At 35.1% G+C, this 8,436-nt stretch overlaps 1 pseudogene; it reads right to left on the bottom strand.

Annotated features, from left to right (window-relative positions):
- Positions 1-7,847: 7,847 nt before the first annotated feature.
- On the bottom strand, positions 7,848-7,966 carry LOC112474719 (annotated as a pseudogene).
- Between the last annotated feature and the right edge of the window lie 470 nt (positions 7,967-8,436).

Here is an 8,436-nt window from a genome sequence, read left to right as displayed (position 1 = left end):
ATAAGTATCTTAAATGGAAAATAATTAAGTGCTCTGATCAAAGATACAGTAGCTGAAAGGATAAGAAAACAAGACTCCTGCATATGAAAAAGAAAGGGATGGAAAAGATATTGCTTTGATGGACCTAGAAGGCATTTAAGTCAGACAGAGAAAGGTAAACACTATATGATTTCACGTATATGTAGAATCTAAGGAATAAAAAGAACAAACTAATCAAAAACAGACTCACAAATATAGTGGACAATTTGGTGATGGACAGAGGTGAGAGGAGTTTGGGGGGCTGGGAGAATAGGGTGAAGGGTTAAAGAAGTACAAATTAGTAGCTGATAGATGGTCACAGGAATGGGGAGCACAACATAGGGAATGCAGTTAGTATTAATACATTGGCCAGGCGGAGGGTCAGAGGAGGTAGGGAGCAATTGCGGGGATCGTTTTACAAACTATATAGATGTCTAACCGATGTACTGTATACTTGAAACTAAATTAAAAAATAATTTAGAAAAAAAAGAAGCCACCTTTCTCCTGGGATTTGGGTTCTGTCTTCCATCCTACCACCATTCTGGGGTTTAACGTCCAAGAAGGAGAGGTAGGGACAGGCCCCACACTCACATCACAAATCACAACCCTCTTGTTACCGTCTCTCTCTCACACCTTCTTCCCACAGATTTCCCCCCCAATCCATTCCACAAAAGATTTTTTACCTCCATAGGGGACAGATAAAGTTGCTAATACTTTGCGTCTAGAATCTTTTTAAATCTATATTAGAAAAATATTGTTCCCTTGAGCTGCAAGCCTTTGGTTTTTGATATTTAAAAGAAAGTTTCTGGAATTTAAATTTTGGCTCATGCAAACAAAAACTTTGGCTATCACAACTATTGCAGCTGAAATAATTTTTAATGCTCATTTTGCAATTCAACCTTGAAATTGTAATCACCAAGACACTGGATGCTTCAGCCTCAATGGGTGAAAGTCTATGAAGCAACAAGACAAAACATAATCAATTTTTTATAAAACACATATTTAGCTGAATGCTTTGTTTATTGTCAGTGCTTAACAATTAATACTTGTTGTACTGAAATGTATTTCTAAATATTGTAGGGCAAATCACCTTACTTTTAATCTTAAAAGGTCAAATATTACTGCACAAATAGAAAGTCATATTGTCATTTTGCTTCTCTAAATTATTCTGAAATGGAACATTTGCGAGAATATGACTCTCTGCTAGATTGTAAATACTTACTGAGGACAGATAAAATAGTCTTATTTACTTTTGGTTAAACTATCCAGTGGTTTACACACGAGTTGCAAAACAAATGATTTCTTTCAAGCCAAGAAAGTGGGAAGAGAAGTGTTGTCTAGGGGAGAAGGCTAGAAGAACTGGCTTAGAGTTCTTTTTCATTAAAAGCTGTAGAATTTTAGAAAATTGTTATGTTAAGTCGGTTTCATCATTTCTAAAATGAGGACATAATGTCAATTTTATGTACTATTTGTGAGCTTACCTAAGGTAATGTATTTCAAAGTTCTTTGTGAATATTTTATGATACACTATACAACCATTGTTTGCTATTATTAATAATAAATATAATTACCAGGAAAGGTAATACTTAAAATTAGAATTTATGTCATTTTAGATATAAGCTACTCTCTATAGCTTTGAGAATTGTCAGTTTTGAAAGGACTTCAGTGCATATCAGTTGAGGATCTACTATATCCTCAGGACTCTGCAGTATGTGTCAACTCCAAGGCATGCCATTAAAAATTGTGTATTCTTTCCTTTTATAGGCAAATGGTATTTTTAGACCATAATAACTGAAAGAGAAAAAAATGAACAATGGACAATATCCTAGTCTAGAAAAAAATTAATTTATTTGTACTTGAACTATGGAAATTGTATATCAATGAATAGACAATTGAAGTAATATTGATTTCTTTAAAAAATCATTTGTGAACATCTGATGGCTTTAATAAGATCTGTTTTTGTTTCACTTATTGAGTATATAAAATATAGAATTGTGTATTTCATGGTAGTGTAATTTATCAGCAGTAAAAAGTATAATCATGTGTCCCTTAACAACAGGAGATATGTTCTGAGAAACGTGTCATTAAGCAGTTTCATCTTTTTGAAAACATTATCGACTTCATTTAAACAAACCTAGATGACATAGCCTACTACACACCTGGGTTATGTGGTATGGCTTCTTGCTCCCAGGCTACAAATGTGTACAGTGTGTTATTATACTGAATATTGTAGGTGATTATAACACAATAGTTAGTATTTATACATGTAAACATATCAAAACATAGAACAGGTATAGTAAAAATGTGGTTTAAAAGATGAAAACTGGTATACCTGTATAGGGACCTTATCATGAATGGAGCTTGCAGAACTGGAAGTTGTTCTGGGTGAGTCAGTGAATGAGTGGTGAGTGAATGTGAAAGTTTCATTATTATACATTACTGTAGACTTTATATACACTATATACCAGCATCCACAAACATGTAATACATCATGCTATAATGACAGCAATACAATGGCTATGATGTCGCTAGATAGAAATTTTTCAGTTCCATTATAATGTAGGATCGCCATTGTATATGCAGTTCTCTTATTGACTAATATGTTGTTGTGTGGTGCATAACCATGTAGAGTAAAATGTTTAATATCTAATATCTTTATCCTCTTATTATTCTTTAAAAATTTTTGTAGTGGTTCTTGTAACTAGGCCTAGAGCATAATCCTACTTCCATGAGAGACCTCCTCTCTTCCTCACAAAGACAAAGTTTGTAAAGTTAACTGGACGATAGGGAAAATTTTCTGGAGTTTTAACACACATAATTTGCAATGACAGGAATATAGTTTATACATATCATAAACCAGCCAAGAATAATTAATGTTACTATTACAATTAACATTTACTGAAGACTTACTATGAGAGTCTCTTTAGGTACTATGCTACACATGAAGTATTTTATTTATTGTCTGCAAAAACCCATAAGGTAGCTACTAATATTTGCCTTTCAGAGAAACTGAGGCCTGAGATATTAACTCATTCATGTGAACAACCTTGACTTTTTTTTATTTCAAAATATGATCTTAACTGCTATGATATATTGGCTGCTTTTCTCTTTGGTATTTGAGCTACAGGCAATAATCCATTCTGAAGACATTCGAAAAGATATATAATGAGATTTATTTTCCAGAAATTTTTGTGGATGGCACCATTCTATCATTGTCTTGAAACAACCTTAACACATACTTATTGTTAGTTATTTGGTCTCTTATTCTAAAGAGAGAATAAGTATGTTCATCATTTTTATGCCTGTGCTATAGACTTTCCTCAATAATCCCCTAAATGATGACATTGGGGAACATTTAGCAAACATTATGCTTATTATCTAGAATCCACATATCCTATATTTTTTAAAAAGTCAGAGTTGTGAAGATGGAGCAAGTATGCAGATAGTCAGAACAAATATTTGGTGCTGTGGGCGATTTGTAGATATCTAACTGGAGAGCTGTTATCATAAAGCACCTCACTGAAACTGAAAAGTTAGGGGGTGTTGGAGGGTTATCACACCCAGCTTCTTCTTTTCGCCTGAGGTCATATAATTTGTGTCCGTATAGAATAAGAAATGGAAAGAAGAGGAAATGGTTCCGTGGGCTTGTTGGTTCCCAATGGTGGCCATTTGATTTATTCCATCTTTGTACTTTAATTCAGTGGGGAGACATCTTATCAGAGTGCTGCCAACCATCTGTGTTTTAGAGGTGTTACAGTATCAGCCTGGGTCGCATTTTCTATATCTCTTTTATAATCTGCCTAGGCTCCTGAGAAATTATTACCGTTTCCTTCTTCCTACAATCAAAATGTCAGTGCCTCCCACCAAATAGGTTTTGCTCCTTGACTATGAATGTGTAGACCCATAAAAAAGCTCATGTGAATCAAGTTTATAGTGACAGAGCAGTGGCCTTATTCTACATAAAAATACAAGAGTCATTTTTTTAATAGATAAAAACAAACCTTTTCAAAAGGAACAGCAGAGTGTTTTACTCCATCAGCAGACACTTACTATAGCTTCCAGAGAGACACAGAGCAGGCACTTTGCGCAAAGTGGGAAAATCTGTCCTATCATCCTAAGGAGTATCAAATTCTAAACAATTGTATACAGATCCTTTATAGCATTTGTGAACATCGTCATCTGGCATAAATCCATTTCATTAATTCTTCTTAGGCACATCTCTGCTCCCGTTGTTTTTACTATCGTCTCCCTTTTCTGTGAATAAAGCTGCAGCCAGTTGAGAGAAACCAAGAAGAGCCTCTTCACAGTTCTCCTGTCTGGTAGAGGCTCAGCCTGGATGGAGCCTTCCCACAGCAGCTAGAGTGGAAATACCTGGGCCACTTTGAAAGAAGAGGATGGTGGGAAACTGGTAGTCACTATTCAAATATATTTAGGACACTTGGAAACTAATTAGAGCAATTGAGGTAGGCAATTTTATGAAAAGATTGGATTCAGTCTGTTCGCTTTTCCAGTCATTAAACTTTAGTGAGCCTGTTCTCACTAGGCTTCTGACTTTGTTTTTGGAAGGGATCAACAGCTTCTTCTTTTCCTGTCACTGTCTGCGAGATACTCAAAATGCCAAAAATAAAATTATTCCTATATTTGTTAAAGGGACATAAACGTGCTTGGACAGTAGAAAGACTTGATATTCTCATCAAAGTTCTTGACCACTGACATGACTGTATCCTTATAAAATAGGTAAAAAAAAAAATGCTTTTGTATTTTCAAATTGGAAACACACATGCAGAAAAACGTTTAAAAATAGTCAAAATCAAAGCATATTTCTTTCACTTACTGTAAAATTTACACTTGAAAACAATTAGTATTTTAAAGTCCTAAGCAGAATCTTACTCCCATTTTGTATTTCATCTCTTTATCTCCAGGTGCCTTATGGTATTAATAATGTTAATTTTTATGCATAATGAAAATTTAATGCTGTGATGTGTGAATTTTTGATGATGTAAGTTAGAGAGTGGTATGTTCAGTGGTCAACAGATGCATGAAAACTTGTTCAGGAAAAACACAGTGTTTCTTAGAGTGAGAATTCCGATTATGAAATTTAAGGAAGAACTTAGAAATAAAAAGACCAAATTCCCAGGATCATGCCTCCCACATAATAAACATTTGTCATTGGATGATGGTTAATCTAATGATGTTTCTTTTGATCTTATACTAGGTAGCTTCTTTATCCCTGAATTTTAGAGCTGTCCAGTCTTACATATGAATTTAACCGCAAATAGTCCCAGGTCCCCAACACTCCCTTATGCCCACACATATGTAAACAATATAAGTTGGTCAAAAAATGAAAGAACAATTTACAAGTTAATGAATTAGTCCATGTTTAAATTTCCAACTAACAAGGTAATTGTTTACTTACCTAACAAGCTGTAGTTTGATTACAGGCCATTATTGGCCATTACAAAAATAAAACTGTTTGCATAGCTAAACTAGTTTTGTATTTTATGTTCTATTTCACATTAAGGAGGCACTTTCCAAAGCTACAACTCTCATTAACATATAAAGTAGGTTTTCTATAAACTAACATTTAACATTCGAAGTTTAAGCATAGAAAAACCCATGTGCTTTTTTATTGTCCTTTTTAGTATATAATCAGGTATACAGCATGATATAATGAAAATACAGATGGTCCCTGACTTAATGATGGCTGACTTAATAATTTTTCGACTTTAGGATGGTGTGGAAGTGATAGGCACGCGGTAGAAAGCAGCTAGGCTAAGCTATGATGTTAGGTAGGTTGGATATTTTAAATGCATTTTTGACTCAAGATATTTTCGACTTATGATATAACCCTGTCACAAGTTGAGGACCATCTGTAATAGAGAATCCAAATTGAGATGATCAGGATTCTTATCCTAGTAATGCCACTTTACAGGCTGCATGAACTTGGGCAAATTGACCAACCTCTCTGAACTATATAGACTGTGCTATGAACTAATAATATCTGAATCACCTGCTGTACAAAATTTCAGTTAGCATCAACAAAGACTGCGAATTACTTGAGAACAAAGATTATGACTTAGTCAAGGATAACAAATAATAAACACTCAGTAAGAATATAGTGACGATGAGTAAGTGAAGAAATAAATGAGTAAATCAATGAATGAAATAGAAAAATGACTTATAATTTTTTCAATTTAATTCACATTTGTCTTTAACTTATAACATGCATACATATCCTTGGTTTCATATTTACTTGACAAAACTATAATTAGGCAGAAAGGTTGTCAACTATCATTTCCAATTTTGGTTACGTACAGAGGCACTGAGGCAACTTGCTGAAAGTACCTAATCATCATCCCATGCCACAAAATCTAAATTAGTGAGTCCAAGATAGGTCCTAGGAACCCATTTTTAGCAAAGACCTTGATTGATTTTTATATAATAGTATTAGTCTAATAAGCAGAGCTGAGAGCTATTTCATGATTTTCTTTTCAGTTCCTTAACATATTTATTAAATTTTATTTAACAAACACATGTAGGATATTCATTATGGGACAGGCACTGTTCTGAATGCTTTAAAGATATTAATTCATGAACTTTCATAACAACCCCATGACGTAGGTGTCGTTTTCATCATTCTCATTTTACATATGAAGAAATTGTGGCACAGGGAATGTATACAATACACCATGTCTAAATTTACACAGCTAGAAGACAGCTAAGTCTGCATTTAAACCCAGGCAATCAACTCCAGAGTTTTGCTCCAAGCCATTATACTATGCTACTTCTCTTATATTGCTGTCTTGTAATCTTCTTGAACAATTTGTGAAAATTCTTTGAATAATTTGAATAAGCTTAGAATAAATTATTTTGAATCAATGTAACTTTTGTTAAGCTCCTGCAGGTATAAGGCTTTATTCTAATTGTTGGATATAGAAAGATAATTAAGACTGTATCCTTCATTTCAAAGACATTACAAGTTAATCAAGGATCTAGAGATAGAAGCTAATGACACCACAGACCTAGGACAATAGTATCTTAGCTTGTTTTTCCCAGAAAGCAGAGATTGAGACAAGACCTTGCATGCAGGAAATTTATCTGGGGCAGTGATCCCAGAAGACAGTGGGAGACTGGGAAGGGTGTAACAGAGAAGGAGGGATGGACAAAACAAGGACAGGCCACTGAGCTGGTCACCACTGTGGGCGACTAAAGCTCCATCCCATCAGGATGCTCTGAGGAGTCTTTTAAAGAACCACTTGAGGATTGACAGAAAAAATGTAATGCATTGGCTTCTGTTCCCACAGAGTAAGGATTATTTTAAAGAGTATTAATTCCCTCAGAATTTTAGGTTTGTGTATGCATTAAAGTGGTCTCATGGGATGTCATAGGTAGAGTGAAAAAGTAGATCCTAGAGCCTTGCTACTCAAGAGCCCTGCAGCATCTGTGTCACTCAGGAGCTTGTTAGAAATGCAGAAACTCAGCACCACCCAGAACTAGTAAACCAGAATCTGCTTTTTAACAAGACCTCAAGGTGATTTGTATGTAAATAAGAGTTTGAGAAGCACTGACCCCAAGGATATATAAGCTGGGGATTCAGAGGTGTCTGATATTTGTAGCCTGCAAGGCCACCTATGATCTGGCTCCGCCCTTCTTCTCTAGGCTTCTTTCTTGATGGTTCTCATAGCACTAACTGTGCCCCGGCCATCTGATCATCCTCTGGTCCTACAACCTGTCAAATTCTTCCATTGCGCAGGGCCTTTATTTCTCTTGGCTGAGAGTTCTCACTCTGCCCTTTACAGCCTTTCTTTCTTTCTTTCTTTCTTTTTTACCACCTACAGCACCTGGTCTTCCTAGGTGGTCTCCCATCCAAGTACTATCCAGGCCCGATCCTGCTTAGCTTCCAAGATCAGATGAGATCGGGAACATTTAGGGTGGCATGGCCGGAGACATTCACATTTTTTAATTCTTTGGGTCTCAGTTTAAATAACACCTTATAGAGACCATCCCTCTACAAACCTTGTAAATTAGAACCTGCACTGCTATTTTCTATTTTAGCAATTGGTTTTCTCTAAAATAAAAAAATAAATTGACCTACAATCTCCTACATATTCTTTTATAGAATGGGAATCGGGAAAATATACATATGCCACACACACACACACACACACACACACACACATGCATGCACACACAAGGTATAAGCCGTGCCCTCAAGATTTTCACACTTTTGTACATCAAATTAATAATTTTTTTATATCAATCGTCACAGTGACAACATTTAAATATGAATTAAAATGTTCTCAAATTTACTTGAGACTGGTACTGACCAGAGTTTGTGCTGATGAAAAGTGATTCAATTCTGAATAAACTCTTTGATAAGCAAACATAATAGCTATGGGACCACACTTTTCCTGCTTC

The sequence above is a fragment of the Pteropus alecto genome, unplaced genomic scaffold (genome assembly GCF_000325575.1).
Source record: "Pteropus alecto unplaced genomic scaffold, ASM32557v1 scaffold7, whole genome shotgun sequence".
Classification (NCBI taxonomy): Eukaryota; Metazoa; Chordata; class Mammalia; order Chiroptera; family Pteropodidae; genus Pteropus; species Pteropus alecto.
The sequence above is the reverse complement of the archived record's forward strand: the minus strand, read 5'-3'. Positions and strand labels throughout refer to the sequence as shown.